At 37.6% G+C, this 17,851-nt stretch overlaps 1 protein-coding gene across 2 annotated transcripts in view; it reads left to right on the top strand.

The window, feature by feature from the left end:
* SHROOM2 (shroom family member 2) overlaps positions 1 to 17,851 on the top strand; it is a 123,115-nt gene that overhangs the window by 22,736 nt on the left and 82,528 nt on the right. The window lies entirely within an intron of this gene.

Below are 17,851 nucleotides of genomic sequence, written 5' to 3'. Positions count from 1 at the left end.
GGGTTCTGCCACCTGGATCTGTCACTTATTCAGTAAAGTCCTGGTAAAAAAAGCACAGATTTTTCTCTCTGGACTGTGCAGGACTGAGCACTTAGTAATGTAAACAAGTACGGTAATGGAAAAGCTGTGGGTAAAGGGAGTGTAATGTAAGAAGCCCTGTCAATGTTGACCACTAAGAATATTTTTTAAAATCTTATTTTGTCCAACTCTGAGCTGGGTTCATATAGGAATGTTGTTTTGAGTAAATCCATCTTGAATCAAGAAAATTAAAGGATCTAAATAAGTGACATCTTCAGTTTCCACAAAGAAAGCATCTGTAGCTCTTATTTTTTCACACTGAAAATAATACTGGCTATATAGAATGGATTTTATTTGCAAGATTTTTCTGAAAATACTCTAGTGGCTAATGAAGTTGGTCAATGCTAGGATGGGTGATTTAGAAGCCATTAGCCTGTACCATCTTAGTTGTCTTCTCATAATTTTCATCACTGCTTATATTGAAAAATTTATCTGAAAATGGGTAACAAAAAATTTGAGGTGGTGTCGTCCAGGTTTCCTTGGCAGAAGTGGAGGTGGTAGTCTTTCACAGATATAATTTGGTTTTGTTTTGTGGGGTTTTTTTCTTTCTTTCTTTCTTTTTTTTTCTCTCTGCTTGAGTGCTTTTACTCTTTTAGTTGTAGTCGGTCCATGTCCTTTCTACCCCAGCCCCCAACTCTCAACACTGAAACGGCTCAAGGTCAAGAATTTGGCTGTTAAAGGAAACTGGTTTGTTTTGCATTAAGATTAATGGGGCTTTAAACTAACTAGGAGAGAAGAATTGTTCTGCTGAAATTGTTAAACAGTCTACCCTTTTCAGGAGGCAGGGTTTTGTTCTCAGTAGTGCTAGAAATGAGTTTGTAACAGATCGAAGAAGCAGTAATATATTCAGTGCAAGTGCATAATTCCATTTTTAATGAAAGGTGAGATTGGATATGTATAAAAGTGGCAATCACAGTTAAAACTTAAGCAAACTGTAGTCCATAATATTGTTCTGTAGGAGATAATTCACTTAGAAATAACCTAAAATTATACTCCTATGCCTTTGTCCATGTGTATGCTCTTCTTGATTGCTCTAACAATGAGACACACTGACGATGGTTCACATTTCAAGTGATTTGATGGAAACATGGAGAGAGAATGCAAGGAAGGACCTCTGAACCTTCCTTGTTATCTGTTCAAAAGACATAATGGTTCCCACCTTTTGCTCTAAATGTCTTCAGGAATCCTTTTAGGAGTAATATGGCAGCTGCTTAAGTAATTTTGGAACAGAAAAATCTCAAAGTAAAAATCAAGCAGAGGTGCTTTGTCAGCAGCATATTTTTCATACATGTTAACTTCTGATGTTTTTTTCCCCCATTCCCTTGGAGACACACCTTGCTGGGTGTTCTGTCTGGCTTGTACAAGCATTGTGAAGCATGACCAGCAGCATGGCTCGTGCCCTGTCTGTTTAATTCTATGTGTAGTGTACAATACTGGGAGTAAAATACGGTATCACCAGTAAGTTCTGGCTCAGCCTGGTATAACTTTGACTACAACAGGCAATAACTTGCTAGTCTGTCTTATGAGTAGGAGGAGTTCACTGCACATGTGCTGACCACAGAAGCCTACACTGTCATTTTTCACTGAGAGGGTATGCAGTCCAGAGATGAAATGTTAATGTTTCAGCCATATAATTCCAAATTCTTGAGGGCTTTTTTAGCCCGCTCACTTGCATTTATTACCGGCTAAAGTATTATCATCCTCTGTTGTGCAGTACTTTAGAAGTATAGTTACCTATTTTCATTTTCTCCCTGTAAGACAGGTGATGACTTTAGGGGATATAAGACAAAGACCAACATTTGGGGCATTCTCCTGCAGCTGAAGTTTCCTAAAGAAAATAAATCAGATCTGAATTTATACAGGAATGTTTGCCTTGCATTCCACACACTGAGTCAATTTATCTCAGAGGCTCTCTTTTTTCCTCCTTCCCACCCTCTTTAAAGGCTTGGTGACTGGAAAAAAAAGTAGGGGTGTATGGTAGATTGTAGAAAGAGATTTTGTAGCCACTGGTGCCAGGAATCATTAAGGAATGCTTAAGTAGTGCCTCTTGTGACAGCATCCAGTCTATTGGAAAAGCATCGTGTGCCATCTGGCTTTGATTTTGACTTAATTAAATGCATGCAGCTGTTTTTAACAACTAGTCTAAGATTCAGCTGTCTTGACATTTTGTAAAGAGCTAGAGTTCAGATTTTGTTGGGGAAACTGCAATAGTCACCTGATTTATGTTGTTCAGTTCCCTTTAAGTGTGGTCTGTGCAGTTTGCTGATATTTGAGTGACAATTTTGTTTAAATAAACTCTTAAGACTTGCTGACTTCTGGAAGGCTAATTCAGTAGGGCTTTTCCACTACAGATTCTGGCATTTTTCTTAGAACTGCAGTTACTGTGGAATTTTTTTTAATAGCTAAAGGATATTCTTAAGTTCAGCCAAGTCATTTGTCTGGGAAAGAGGCAAGCTTCTTTGTAAAAGTGTGGTTTCTCCAAAATTTTCGCTTTGAGTGGGGAGGCAGGAAGAGGAAAGATGAGGGGAAGGAGGAGAATGCTTCTTTTACTGTTAGCCAGAGTCATTCTTAATGCAGAGAATAGCAAGGAACTACTTTTCTTGGGCTAATCAAACATGTTGCACTCATGAGAGACTATCCTTTTTAGTTATCTATTGTTTCATGTAGCATCTTTAACAGAAGTTTACCTTCGTGGTTTAAGGATGTTGAAAAAATATCTGCAAAGTTCTACCTATGTAGTTGTAGCTAAAAAGCACACTTCTGGTATTCTGAGTGCTAGATATCTTGATTTTTGAGGTTTTATCATTTTCATCTTTAAAGTTTTCAAAAAAAAAAAATAAAAACGAGAACATGCACAGAAATAGTATTTTTATTTAGCATCTAGGTGAGATGAACAAAGACTCGTTCAAATTGCCCTTTTTACTCTTGCATCAAATTTTATCAAGTTGACTAGTGATGATGGTTAAGTATTAATTTAAAATAAGTCTTCTACCATATTTCTAATACTTCCAAATGGTCGATTTTCATCTTTCAATCTTTTGTCAAGAATTAACCCATTTTTTCCCATTTTTTTTATACTGGAAAGGTTATATTCTTGGAAGGCCCTTGCAGAAGAGGGTGTAGTTTTATAATTACATGTGCAGGATGATCTGGCCCTTTTCTAGTTCTATATTGCAAGAAATGTTTTCGTTTCTTAATCTTTCTAGGTCTCTTATTTTAGCAAGTTTTCCTTGGCCCATTGCCACACATTGTATGAATGGAATTCTACAGCTCTCATTACGAACATCAGTTTGCTTAGACCTCTTTAGCTGATTCAGTAAGTACAATATCCAGATCCCTCCTGCTGTGTCTTAACAGCTGTGCTGCAGGCTTGGGTTAGACACTCATTCCCCCTGCCCTGCCCCCTCTCCTCCCTCCCCCAACCTCCTAACCTACAATATAATAGGCACTCGAGCCTGTTTGTTGAAGAGAGAAGTTTTAGGAGCTGCTTAGGGTGCCCTCCCATCTCTGTTTCCCTTTACCCTTTCATATTTGAAATCAGGATTTATGAAAAAATTGCTATTTTGCTATCACCTTGGTGATAAGTCCACTGTCTGTAGAAGAGAAATACCATGAAGAGAGAGCTGTCAAACTGCCTCATGCAGTGCTGCTAAACATGTGTTAAACCTGGCCTTGAGAACCCTGTTCCCAAGGGTGAGGGACTGCTGGACTTCTCCTATCATACATGTTGAATTCTTGGCCTCTGCTTTCAGGCTGCTGAACAAGGTTGCAAATAACATTTCTTGCAAAGGAGGCACTTATTAGTGATAACCAAGAACATCTTCCTTCTAATGTTAATCTGATTATGTAGAACTAATTGACTCAAAGCAGTTGAGAATCAAGGAGCTTTAGTTTCCTATTGTCCACCTGTACATGTAAGCATCAGGTTAAGAAGAGACTATGTTATTTTGAAAAGCTTGAATAATTTGGAATTAATTTCTTAAAATCACATGCTAGAATGCATTGCATGTGCATTATTATTTTTTTTATTTACTGCTAAGTTAAATACTTGAATTGAGAAGGCCCCCAAACTTTCTTGTTGTTGATTATGAATTGAGTATCAGAACATGTGAGTCTGTCCCTGGTGGGAATGCATTTAGATTGTTTTGTTTGTGTACATCCTAAGTTGTTTTAGTGGGAATGGTACACAGTGTGTCTGGGTTTGAGGGTGGCACCATTACAGTGGTAGATGTGGTCTTATATAATTTTAAGAAAGTGTTCATCTACATTGCTCTGGTTTTGGAGACAATTTTGAGATGTTGTAATATATGCAAATAATGTTGACAGATTTACTTACCATAAAACAGGTGAGCAAGGCAGTGGAAGCTGGGATGTTGGAAATAAATCTCCTCCAGGAAAGCTATCTGGTTGTTCTGCCTGTTTCCTTTCTGCCCACATATTTATTTGTTTGAAGGACACTATAGGACAGGAACTCGAGCCAGAATTAGGTTGGGATAAGAGAAAAGGAAATGATTCAAGCTAGCAACTCTTACTCACTTGGATTGGCTACAAGTTCCTTTGGCTCCTCCTGTGAAGTGGTGTTGTGGGGCATCACTTGAAGAGCCCTAAGGGACTGCAAACTAGAGAAATGCCTGAAAGTGTAGCCAGGTTATGCCATAAATCCCTGATCCGAGGGCAGGAGTATGTGCATCCATGCTTTGGAGCCCTTTCACAGGTGATGGGGTAGCAGAGGAAGTTTTCAAGTTGACTGTACTGAAGAGTTGAACCTCTTGATTAGTGGCTCAGCTATAGAGCAAGTCAAGAAGGGTGTAAAACAGCTGAAACCACTCCTGCTTTGAGTGAGACTCCCTCTCTACATTTCTATTTGTACATTGCTCTTGTATGAAAGGGAGCATATCTTCTCGAACCTATTACTGGGTTGATTTGTGTTTCTCGACCTGCAGCTTTAACTTCAGTTTCATGCTTATTCTAAGGTTTAACAAAAATGTTTGTTTGTTTTGTACTTAGGTTGTAGTAGATGCTTCCTATAGAGGACTGAATCAATGCTTAGTGTTCTGATGAATCAGAGTGCACTTTCTTGTGTACTTCGGTTCTCAGTTCTGTGGATGGAGAAACAGTCTCCTTGAACTGTTTGTTGTAGTGCATAGTAGAGAGGTCTCGGTGCTTGATGAAGGCTCTAAGAGACCATGGTGCAAGCTTTTCATTGTTTGTACAATTACCTGTGGGTTGGCATTTCTTAATCCTTGGGGGAACTGACTTTTGAACCCGAAGATACTTCTGCTGTTTCAGTTTACTACACTTAATGTGTTTACAAGTGCATTTATGTGGGTGCATATAGTTTGAAGTGATGGAGAAGGGCCCCTGAGGTGAAGATTACCTTTATGTGAATATCTTAATCACCCCTTTATATTTCTAACTGTGAAATAAACAATTGCTTAGAGAAGGGAGTTCTGGCCAAATAAACGAAGAATAGAATAACATGAGGTCTCAAAGTCCAAGAGCCTGACCCCTGCAAAAACTAAGAAAAGAGCTATGTAGCTGACTTTTCTAGGATTATTGATCTGTTTTTATCCAATGTGATTTGTCATATGAGAATTTGAAAGGCTTTATACTGACTACAATTTAAATTTTATTTAGTGCATCAGAACTGTATCTTCTATTACAATAACTGTACATGGCACTAAGAAAAAAGTTAACATCATTTGTGTGGCACAATTTACCTGGTTGTGATTTTTGAAAGTGCTGTTTGGAAGACACCGGACACTTACTGAAAACTGGAAATTAAGCTTAATGGAGGTTGAAAACAGGAAAGAGAAAAACCTTTTCCTCTCTCTTTACTACCTTTTCACTTGACTGCTGGAAAAGAGAGTGAACAGTAAGGAAAGGTTTTTTTAACAAGTTCTCAAATACTTTTTATTTTGAAGGAATGCTTGCTTTGATGTATATTTTTCAAGCTGAACGTTTTGAACAGCTTCAGTTTTATGCTTTCATAGTTGCCGAGAATTTTAAGGACAGTAAGAAAATAGATTTCAAATCATGAGGGTTTTAATAAACTCTTAATAAGGAGACTATCTTGGTGAGAAGAGTGAGGTTAAAGGAAGCCAGTCTCATTTGTTAGTAAAAGTTTGGTGATTTAGACTTAAGAGAAGAATGAGTCTTCTGTGCAATGTGGCTAGGCCTTGAATTTTTGGATTTTGTTGATTGAAACTTGCCCTGTGACATGTAGTCAGGATGTGAATGCAGACTTGTTCTGTGGGCAAAACGGGAAGTGGAGTGAACCATGTACCTCCAGAGCGTAGGTTGTCCTGGGCAGACAAGTCCTGGAGGGTTAAGGTGTTCCTTACAGCATGGATACCACTCCAGACCTTGCATCTTTTACTGGCTGTAATACAACTAACTACAACATACAAAATACTTGTTATTTGCAGGGCAATGAGCACTGTGGAAAATACAGTCGCCTCTGAAGCCATACAGCCATGTGCATGTTTTATGGGTAGAGAGCTGGGCTGCAATAAACTCCTTAGGCTGTGTTTCTCAGATGAGAAAGCAAAATATAATACAGTGACAATACTTGAGTGTGCATATAGTATATAGATCCCTTTTAAAATATGGGAGGGCTATGACCTTGCATTCCAGAGGAGATTAAGTAGAAGGCATCAGTAAAAGCCATCTGTAATCAAATTCTCTGCACAGTTTTTCTTTTAGTGCTTTTGATCTGAGATGAAGTCAGTGAGTGATGTGAAAGTTGCCTTAGCAGAGCATGAAACTTCCGAACTTCATGCATTTGGCACATGTTCAAATGGCTCTGTGTGGGGTCAGTTGTACTTTAACCTTGAGCTTTAGGCATGCTGCTAGAGAGTCCAAGCGCTTTTATTTGTCCTCTTCTTTCCTTAGTTAATATATTCTGTCTTAAAAGTGAAAATACTTAACAGAATTGCTTCTTTTTTTCATTTTTTACACAAGTCAGATGTTAAATGTCATGATCCACGTAACTTAGCTTTTTTTTTAACCACTTCCAATTTCAAGCTTATATGTTAAACCATTTCATTTTGGGAGCTGGCCAAAATTAGCTGAGGAGTTTGTTATCTAGCCTAGTCATTCTGCAAGCATTCCCTTAAACCTCTGCTTTAGTCCAGAGAAATGAACTGGTAAAGTCTTGCTGTGTCTCGACTCTGCCTGCCCAGCATCTTGGCAAACTATGAATTTAATAGAAATGTGCTCTAGCATTAAATATTTTGGCAGTGATCCTGTGTTGGTGTTGCTCAATGCAACAGAGAGCAAGCAAATATATCACAGTATTACTTTCATGTCAGTTAAAGCAATAAGTATGTATTATTTGTGGTTATTCCATGCTATGGGACATAGCTGAATATGATTATCTGTAGCTGTGTTGTTTATCTGTACTGTGCAATCTGTGCAACTTCCAAAAATAAAAAAAAGGTTTTATGATTGGTGTCGTGTGGCAGTTTCCCTGAGTCTAAAAGAAAACTTATTAAATGTCAACATGTTTAGACGTTACCCTAAAGTAATTCCTTAATACTCTCAAATGTTTCCAGTGTGTCCATTTGACAGAATGTAGTTCTGTCTCTTCAGCCACAGAACAGCTGCTGAAGAGGAGACCTCACTTGACTTGGTTATTTTGCTTTCTTTCATTGCCTCTAGTTGATTAATTGATTTGGATTTTTTTCTGCTTGGCACACTAAGTCAAATCAGTGTACAGTCAGATTCATACTTTGCTACATGTTTTTTTGTGCCATGCTAAAAAAAAGCTTTTTTTTTTTTTTCCCCACCTGCAAAGCTCCTTAAAATGCAGGCAGGCAGATTGTGAAGGCTGGATTCTGTATTTCATCTCTTCCATCAATCAGTTTGTTTAGCCTCTGCGATGTGATCATTGGCAAACAATGCACAGCCTAGTACAAACCATAAATTTGTCAACGCCATACCAACAGAGAATTCCTTGCTCAAATTTTATACAATGTAATTTTTCCCCCAAGACAAGCTGCATATTTGATAAGCTTAGGCAAATCTCTATTTCAACAGTATTGGCATTACAGTGCTGTAAATATTTCAGTGCAATTTATACTTGAGATACTTAGATAAAGGTAATATTCAGTACACTGCAGAGTAAAGCTCCAGTATAAAAACGTTATACTTGAAAGCAAAAGGAAGGGCCTTTATTTTAGGGTGAAAGGGCAAAACTGTTACATGTTCATTAGTTTTCTACGCTGTAATTTGCTAATACTGGAGCCTGAGTGTTTCACAACAGGAATAGCCTGGGTGGGACGGTTGTGAGAACCTTCAGGGAGGCATGAGACCATGTTTGGGACCTCTTGTTCAGCACCATGTTTGCACAAGTAGGAGCACAGCTTCTGAGGGCACCCACATGCCCATGGAACCTTAGGGCCACTGGGAGCTGTCTCTCCTGCTGGCTCCCTAGGGCTGGTGGGCAGGAGCTCTGGGAGGGCAGGTGGTTTGTGGCAAGGCCAGCAATCCTCAATAGGGCCAGTTTGACTTTGTCTTCTGGACTGGTGCCAGGAGATTGCTTTGAGTGGCTGTACACTGAGTGATGGAATTACCCTTTGGTTTTCTGCCCTCGGCAGTAGGGCAACATAAAAGCAACTGCATCACAAATTAATTTCTATAGGGGAATATTTTTATTTAGCATTGTGTTCTTTGTCTCATTTTCTCTTTCTTTTTTTTTTTTTTTTTTGGTTTTTCCTTGTTAAATTGAAAAAAACAACTGTTACTTTTGGAAGGTACAATGTTGTAGGTTAAGGATGATGCGGCTCTGGGAAAGGAAGTTGACTGTTGCAGTTTTGTAGTTAAAGTAACTTGTTCCACTGTGTTCTTAGAAACATGTTGCAAAATGAAGTTGCCTTAAAGGTGCTTTTTAAATGTATAATTTACTGTGTTGAAAATATCTATAATGTTGAAATTGATTAAAAAGTGACTTTTTATATTAGTTTTCTTTTGCATGGGATTTGAGTATATACTGATAAATCTCATGTAAGGTTTTTATCAGTAAATGAGCTGCATTTTTTTTTACTTGTCATCTTATGGTAGAAGACTCAGTTTTCTAAATGAATGGGTTTTTTTTCCTGACCCTGTGCTGCTTACATTTTTAAATCCTCTTGACAAGCAGAGCAACTGTTGTGCTCCTTGTGCATATGTATAATTAAGAGGCTGATTATATTGCCTCCTAATCTAGATTATCATCCTGAAGAAAAAAATGTTCCTTTTGCAAAGGGAATAGTGAAAGGCAGAGGTGGAACATAATACCAGCATGGAGGAATAGCATTACCAATTAATAACACTATCAGGAGAAGGAGTCTTGTGTTACTTATCAAAAGACCCTTTTTTAAGTTGCACAATTTGTAAAACTCAGCCAATTTTTCTTTGCTTGCACTTGACAGGCACTGTGAGAATCCTGAAAATGCACATTTGTTTAATTGTGAAGTAGGCAACATTTTTATTGAGTTTTGAACTCTGTTTCCCGTTTGTAGGAAACTTTTTTAAATGACGTTTTTACAGCTTTAAGCCATTTTAGCGAGTAAATCATAGCATTATTAAATACACTAACTTGCCCATTTGTTCACTGTTTTTTGCTAAGCTTTTGGAAAATTGATACTGAGATAGCCAGCTATAGTTGTGATGTCAGATGATATTGCTGGCTCTGTGGCAGCAGACTGTCTGGTTCTGTATCATTTAGAAGATCACTGTAGAGAACTTTGCATGTGTAATAGAGTTTATGCTCCCTGTATTCCTCTGGAGATTTGCTTACAGTTAAGTAATGAATGGGGAAAAACTAGTAGTCTTTAATGCAATCCATGCTGTAGTGGCTATACCGGGTAGGACTGAGAGCATGAACTTCCAAAGCAGAATGACTATTCTTTGTAGTCTTCCTGTTATATTTGTAGTAAATTGCTAAGCAAGTGCTTCATTCACTTTTGTTGATAACAAAACTCTCCAACTACAAGATATGTTCTTTGCATTTTGGGCCTCACTGATAAGTAGGAAATATGACAGTTCCAATATGAAATGTAGTACAACAGTATTCCAGAAACTTTCTGTACCAAAAAAAGTTCTAAAATAGGAATAGTAAAACTGAAACATTCAAAAGGGTATGCACTAAAAAGATAGTACTTTCAGAAAGTTAATTCACATTTTGAAATAGTCTTGAAATATAAATAATAGCTATAGTAGATAACTGATAAAGGAGGGAGGAGAAAGGGATTTCTATTTGTAATGAGAAAACTATGAATAGAAGGCAAAAAATTGTGGTTTGGATAACCACATGGAAAATGCAGTGAAGTTTTATCTGTGAACTTAAACTGGATGATACCCAGACAAGGAAAAACCTATGACTGATAACAGTTATGGATCTGTTGTAGCTCTAAAATCCTGTATGCAGCCAACCAGTCTCTCCAAGTAACAAATATTTTAAAGTAAGAAAATTCCTGCATATTCTGTACAGAAACATAAGCCAGTGGCTTAGAAAATGAAGGAAGAGGTACTGTCTAGTAAATAAACCATTCTTGCTTTAACTGGTAATGTTGAGAGATCTTCATGAAATTGTTTTCCTTAGAGTTATTTCACATAGCTCAGAAAATATGTGAATACAGCAGGAGTCCCTGTAGCTTTCCCCAAATAATGAAATGGGAATTTTAGGTCTTTTATTGCAGAGTTATCTAACTTCCTGCACTTCAGTCTTACTCAAGCTCTGGAAACTCCCTAATGTAAAATGCTGTGGTTCTTCCCTCTCTTGAGCGGTTCAGGAGTATCAACTTCAGCCCACATTGACACAATACCATGACTGTTAATATCTTGTTGTGTGGTACAGACCCAGACCAACTTAAATAGACTATTGCTAGCCCATCTCTGCCTTTCTGTATCTCAGAGAGGACGTATGTGTTGTTCTTTACAGTTCACTAAATTAAGAGTGTTGTTCAGCTTAGTGGGAGGAAGCTGAGGGGTTTGGGATGTACTCCCAAAAGGCACATCTGTACCTCTACTGGAAAGAAAAATCCAACAACACCAGTGCAATTTTCTCCAAATTTATGTAGCTACATGTCTTTCTGGTGTATCTGTGTAGTGCTTTTCTCTCACCAAGATGTATGTGAAGGTATGGACCCTTATTTCTGAAAGACTAGATAAGCATAAACAAGAGGAACTAAGTCATCTGAACTCAGTCTTCTCATTGTCCTTATCTGTTCTTGAGGCAGAGAAACAAAGAACAACACAGGAAGTATAGGAATAACTGTCTAATAAAAAACCCCAGTGGATTTGTACTGACTTGCTTAGGAAAAGGCTTGCAATGCATTCTTAATTTCAACAGTCCTTAACTTTGATATTTAGTAATAATACAGTCTTTTAATATTAAAAACAAACAAAAGCAAAATCTCCAAGTCCAGGTGTACCATTTCTTTTAAAGGCGTTATCAGTAAAAATAGCAAGATTTCTCTTCAAGAGCTAAGATCAGGCACATACTTCAAAAAATCATTAACTGGTCTTCAGGTCCGTAGCTGGCTAAACAAAACTCTAGAGGTTTACAAATTGGTCATTGCAGTGTCTGATGTTTAGCTCCTAGAAGTCCAAATGCAGTTTATGGTAATTAAGTGCTTGAAATAGGCAATCCAGAAACTTCCCTGTTAAGAAAGGAGCTACTTAAAGGAGTATCCCAACATGAACATCTGTGCAGAGAAACAGTCCAAATTCTCTGATTCATTCAAAGAGGAGATGCAGGACTGCAGTAGCAAAGCAAATTCACAAACCACAACCTTAGGGTAAACTGCTGTTTCTTCCCTCCTCACCCCTTTCTTTTTTTCTTCTTTTTTCTGAGTTGAGAGATTGCTAATTATTCTCTTCTTAAAATGAGACCAAACTAGGCAGCACCAGAAGTGGTGCTTGCTCATTTTTGTGTTCTATCCAAATGTTGGAGTGCATGTCCAGAAAACAAGAGATGTTTCTTGCTCTGCTTGGGGGTGGTTTGACCTCCTGTCTATGGCTGGAATACTGCTCTAACCACCAGGTTGTATGCTGGGACATGCAGTGCTCCTTAACCACTGTGTGGAAGCAATCCCAGACTGGTAGGGCTGGGGTGAGAGTACAAAGGGAATGTGACTTTTTAAACACACACATGTGCACACACTGGGTTTTTTCCTTTCTCTTTTGCAGATGATGATTAGGATGCTTCTTGGAGAAGAGGTGAATGGGCAGTCTTTAGGTACAGATTTCAACTTCCCAGCATTTATGTTTATAATGAAGAGCGTAAAGTGTGCTAAGACTTGTGGAAGCAGAGAGAGAAATCCGCAATTACTCTGCTCTATGAATATGCTGCATCTGTCAGATGTTTGGCTCAAAAATATATTTTCCAAAGCCCCTTCCTGATAAATTGAGATTAAAATGTTGTTCTGTGCCATTACCATTTAAAGGATGGAAGATACTCCCATCACCAGGTGCAGCCCAGTCCTCAACCATAAAGTTCTGTGTACTAAGACACAGAACCACTCAGCAAGGTACCACTCTCCCCAGTTATTCTTTTCCACATCTCAAAGTACACCCACTTATTCTTTGAGCAAGTATGATTGAGGAATCCCAGGAAGGATTTATTGGTGGGCAAAAATGCATTAATTCTGCCAAACTCTGAGGCTGTTTTGAGAAACCACCTATTACTTCTATACTAAAAGAAGGCAGCAAACTTCTTTGGAAAGATTACACAACCTGAAATAAGCTTGAGCTATTGATTTTTAGCTTCAGCAGGGAAACAGTAGAAGACTAACTGGATGATGGATTTACCTGAAAAAGCAAGACATTCCCTAAGTTTCTGCAAGAAGCATGGTTCTGCCTTCCAGTCGGCTGTGTACCAGTGAAGTGTAAGCCTGCATGGTTGGTGATCCAGAATAAAGGCAGGTATGAGGCAAAGATGCAGGCATCTTCAGGAACCAAAGTACTGTTAGAATTACATGTCTCCAGATGTAGTTTTTCTTTTAAAAAAAAAGTTTTCATCCTAATGATTTAGTTTATGATGCAACTAATGTGATGCTGATCATAGTCTGAGATGCATATCAGAATCTTCACCAGATACTACAGTTTCCTAAATGACAGAATGCTGAATTATCCTACTGAAGGATGGTCAGCCTCTGTTCCCAAAACAAATGATGCAGAAACATGTTGCCTATTTAATTTGGAAAGCAGAAGGCTTTCCAGTTGCTGCTTTAGTCAAACCTTCAACTTTCTTTTACTATGATAAATAAAATCTTAATAAAAGGTTTTCCTACAATTTAGAGTATAAAAATTACTGAATTTGGAGTAATTTGAATACAGTGTGAACAAAATTTTTTAGGGTGCAACTGTTGCATGCTATGTAATATAGTATGTGATTTAAATATTTGAGTATAATTGAGTATATTGAGTATTCAGAAGAGTAGATTCTTTCTCTGCTGTTTTTAGTGATGTTTTTCTTGAACTCAGCATGTAGCTAAGTAGTGTAATACTTTGTGACCTAATGATATTTGCAGGATGAGTTTAATATTTGCTTTGAAATTTCAACCTCTAAGTCAGTGCGTACAAAAATAATCCTCCTTTGTGATTCAGTCTCAGCCTATGTGCATAGCTCTTGTCTAGGGAACCCTTTATTTTTCACCATATGAAGAATCAGGGCTCTGCTCAGAATGTGCTTTTGGAGGAAAGGCAGGTTGTGGTGACAGGCTTGAGAAGGAAAGGCAAGTTTTGAATGTAAATGCTGCTGATACTGGGCAGGCTCTCCAAAAGGCCATGTTGCTTTTCTCTGAAGATGGTCATAAGACTATGCCTGTGGGAAATTGCCAGGACTATCAAACAGTGGGTTAAAATACTGCTTTGCTCCCAGCTCTTGCATGCTTCAGTGTTATGCTTGAAAGATGTATCTTCTCTCAAAGGAAAACAGCTGTTTCATGGCATTCATAAATAATACAGACAGTATCTTGTGGGTTCCACAAAATATTCAGTTTCCTGAACTGTGTTACAGACTAATTTCAGGACGTCAGTCTTTAATGGTCTGTCAGTTATCAAGATGTGCAAGTTCAGAATCTCCTGTGCAATGTGGTATTTGGAACAACCTCCTGCCAACACTGACATCCTAAACTGGTGTGCTCAGACATGAATTTTTCATTAGTGTGGTTGCATGCTGCTGGAATACATGCTCCTGAGAAGCGTCTGTGTGTGCCAGCATAGGCAGCAGTGGGAGACAATAAGCTGTGTGTATGATGACATGCACGTGTGCACATACAGTGGTGCCACCACCGGTGTCGGAAAATGGAAGTGTAATTATGAATTTTCTCCTGTGTTGCAAGAATTATTGTACAAACATTCTTACCCAAGATTCCACTCATACTTGACAGAGTGCTACACAGTGAAGTTATGAATTGTGCTGCATGAACAGGATGTGTCTTTTAATAAGATCATCTGCACAGATGACAGATACTTTTGCCAAACAGAAATGCAGATGTTTGTCAAACTGAGTAGTTTTGTCATAATTAAATGCACCTTTTTAATCAGGAAATGCAGATAATTGTGTGTGTAATGTTTTGATACGTCTTTAAAACTCTCTTTCTTAAGTCATTGGAGTAATCTGCCGGCTCCTAGAGCTAACTAGGTCAGCAACAAGTGTAATACAATAAAGCTTTGGAAAAAGAGCTGCAAATGAAAGCCAATTTGGGGAAGTGTCCTCTTAGAGTAGTAAGCATACTCTCTTGTGACACAACACAATTTACTGCTAAATCCATGCAGCTTTTTTAAGCTTCTACTTGTGTGAATTTACATTATTTTAATCCATGGTGATTTTAGTGCATTATTATTTGCTAACTCACAGCACAATTTGCTAACTCACATTTCTTAAGAAAAAAAAAAACTTCTGTCATTGACCCAGTATAATTATCTTATTAGTTCATTATCTCTCATTAATTCTAGGACAACTTATACCTCTAAAATAGAGAAAAAGTGGCAAGATACTCACAGAGGCACTGAAAATCCTTGCATATCTAATTCCTGAGGTAAATTTTTCACGAGGAAGGAATTTCTTCTAATGTTCTGTGATATCAAGTGATGGAGTTGTAAGGAATGGTATATAGAATAAGCTACACAAAATGAAGAACCTGAAATTATGAACAGCTAGGTCTGTTTAGAAAAAAAGGAAAATGTCTCTTTTTAAGAAAGTTTTGGGTTTGTGGGGGTTTTTGCAATGTTTGAGTTTTTGTTGGGTTGGGTTTTTTCCCTTGTGTTGTTTTTCTGGTTTGTTTTTGTGGGTTTTTATGTTAGATCTGAAATATATGTCAGTTGAGTACTGATGGTTAGGGAAAAAATGGCAGGAATACCATAATGTGATTGATGCCTGGAGTGTAAATTGCTGTACATTAATCTCACTCCACAGAACTGAATTTTACTTTTTTCAAGTTCCTGACTCATAACAGACTTAAGATGTTGGTGCTCAACTCGAGCTTCGTAAATGTTTCATGTCCTGCTCAGCTGAGTATGTGCCCTAGGAAGGCAGATGGGTACTATTTCATCTTGTCAATACAAACACTGGTAGTTTCTTTATTGACATGCTTTTTTATTACTGGAGCATCGTGAGAGATTTATGTTAATTGTATTAATAGTCTGCCTCTGATGTCTGACTGTACCAGGCAGCTTAGGGTACTGCAAGCTGACAAAGTGGACCAGATTGGGTAGAAACTGCCATGGAGTCCTTTGCAACTTACTTTTTGAACTTTGGTAATTTTAGAAACAATTGCATTGTAGTTCCTGTCTTAGAAAAAATATATTCAATGCTGTATTTAGTGTTTACTTCTTCATCTTTTCACATTTGAGTTCTGGGTGAAAGTGGAGCGGGGGAAACCTTCTTCCTTTACTGAGAGAGTAATAAACAAGAACAGAGGAGAAACTAAGGGCAAGGTTACCCAGACTTTTTTTGTTTCTATAATAATGTGCCTTTTTGTTTTCTTGAGGGTCATCCCACTTGTTTCTGAGTTTTTATTGCTTTAAGAATGAAGAATTGAAATTGCATACAGAGTGCACAGCAGAAACATGGGTTTCATGGAGTGGGAACACATATTTATCTATTCAGTTTGAAGTACTACATAATTATAGTAAATGTGGTTGTATAGATTATATAAAGCCGAATTAAGACAGCTTTAGGTTTTGTTGCCTATTTTACCACTGGGGTGGGGGAGGAAGGAATAAATGTGTCTTCTTGTTTGAATTTGGCTTTAAATAATTGAATTGTTGAGAATGGTTGCAAAGGAAGGCTTCAGTCTGTAATTTGGGTGCTGTGTGAACCTTAATATCAATTCTGAACAGAGAGCAAAAGTTAATGTAAAGAACAAACTCTGTTGTTAAGGTTTAAAGCCCTCAAATTTTAGGAGGAGCCTGACCCTTCTTTTGAAGTCTTTTGTTTATTTTCTTTGCAGAGGAGTGGGTGAGGGAATCAACAAATAAGACATGTTTTAAAATTCAGCACCTTGGTGAAACCTTTTTCTTTAAAGTTGAATAATACTGCAAGGGGTGGGAAATCTTGCTGAAAAAAGTTACTATCATTTATGAGAGCAGGTCATTCTCTTCTCATTAATGTTTGTCTGCTACATATTTGTTTAGATGTGTAACGTTACGTTCTCTTCAATTCACTGTGTAGCAGTGGGTTCCTAAGTACTTCTGCAGTAACTATTAAAAATTACTTTTATTTTTGTTATAAAATCAAGTTTCAGGAGTCGGTAAGAATATTCTTACAAGAATTGTTGGGGAATATTATACTTTCTCACTGTCTGAAAAATGAACATTTGTGCTATGACAAAAATGGAAGGCTCCAAACAGCAGGCGTGACTATAACTAAATAATGGTATGACTTAGTCAAGATAAGCATTCTGTGAAAAATGGGCTGTTCAAGAGGAAATATTTAAAATGAAAACATAACACTCTTTGTAAAATTCCTGTGGCTTTTTGCAGACCCATCACGGTGCTTTTTGAAACTAAAAGGCAATGAAGCAGTTTTTTCTGTTGCTGGATCTTAATCAGTGCTACCTGTGTCTAAGAGTATTGCTTTTTTTTTTTTTTTTTTTTTTTTTAAACCTCAGCAATTTGTAGATGTAGGCACAGGTTCAACTTGAATTTTACATAGAAGGTCACATTTAGACTGAATATATGATAGACTGAATGAAATAGGTGAAATCTATTTTCAGTAAGTGTTCTGTTTCCACCTACTGGGTCTTTCAATGTCTTTCTTTGCTGCATGTTGAAGTTCTTCACAAACAATCTGTAAGTTGATGAAACTGGTCTTTTCCTTTGTAATTAATTAATGTGCGACCCTACCCACGTGACCATTCAGGTTTTTTTCTTTGATTTGTCAGAAACTCCTACCCTTTCCCTAATTATGCAGTGGTTTTACAGGCTGTTGTATTGCATTCAGTATGTTATTGTCAAGGGCACATTGGCAAACTGTGACATTATTTTCCTGAGATGGACAGGAAGGCAGAAAGATAAACCAGCATTGTTGAAAGGGTATGATAGTTGCAAAGTAAAAACCTTGAACCTTACGATCGTAAAGATTACTTTGTCAGGTTGTATTTTTCCTCTTCAAAGTCTGTTCACGTTATCAGTTGGAATAGATAAAATACAAGTTGTTTCTAGGCATAACCTCTTTTTAACCATTCTTATCATTGTTTGTAATAGCTGAAAGTACAAAAATGTAGACCTATAAAAATGCTTAATGGTAACTGCACAGATTGCATACTCAAACAGCCTATAT

Source organism: Corapipo altera, unplaced genomic scaffold (genome assembly GCF_003945725.1).
Source record: "Corapipo altera isolate COAL_440 unplaced genomic scaffold, ASM394572v1 0, whole genome shotgun sequence".
Lineage (NCBI taxonomy): Eukaryota > Metazoa > Chordata > Aves > Passeriformes > Pipridae > Corapipo > Corapipo altera.
The sequence above is the reverse complement of the archived record's forward strand: the minus strand, read 5'-3'. Positions and strand labels throughout refer to the sequence as shown.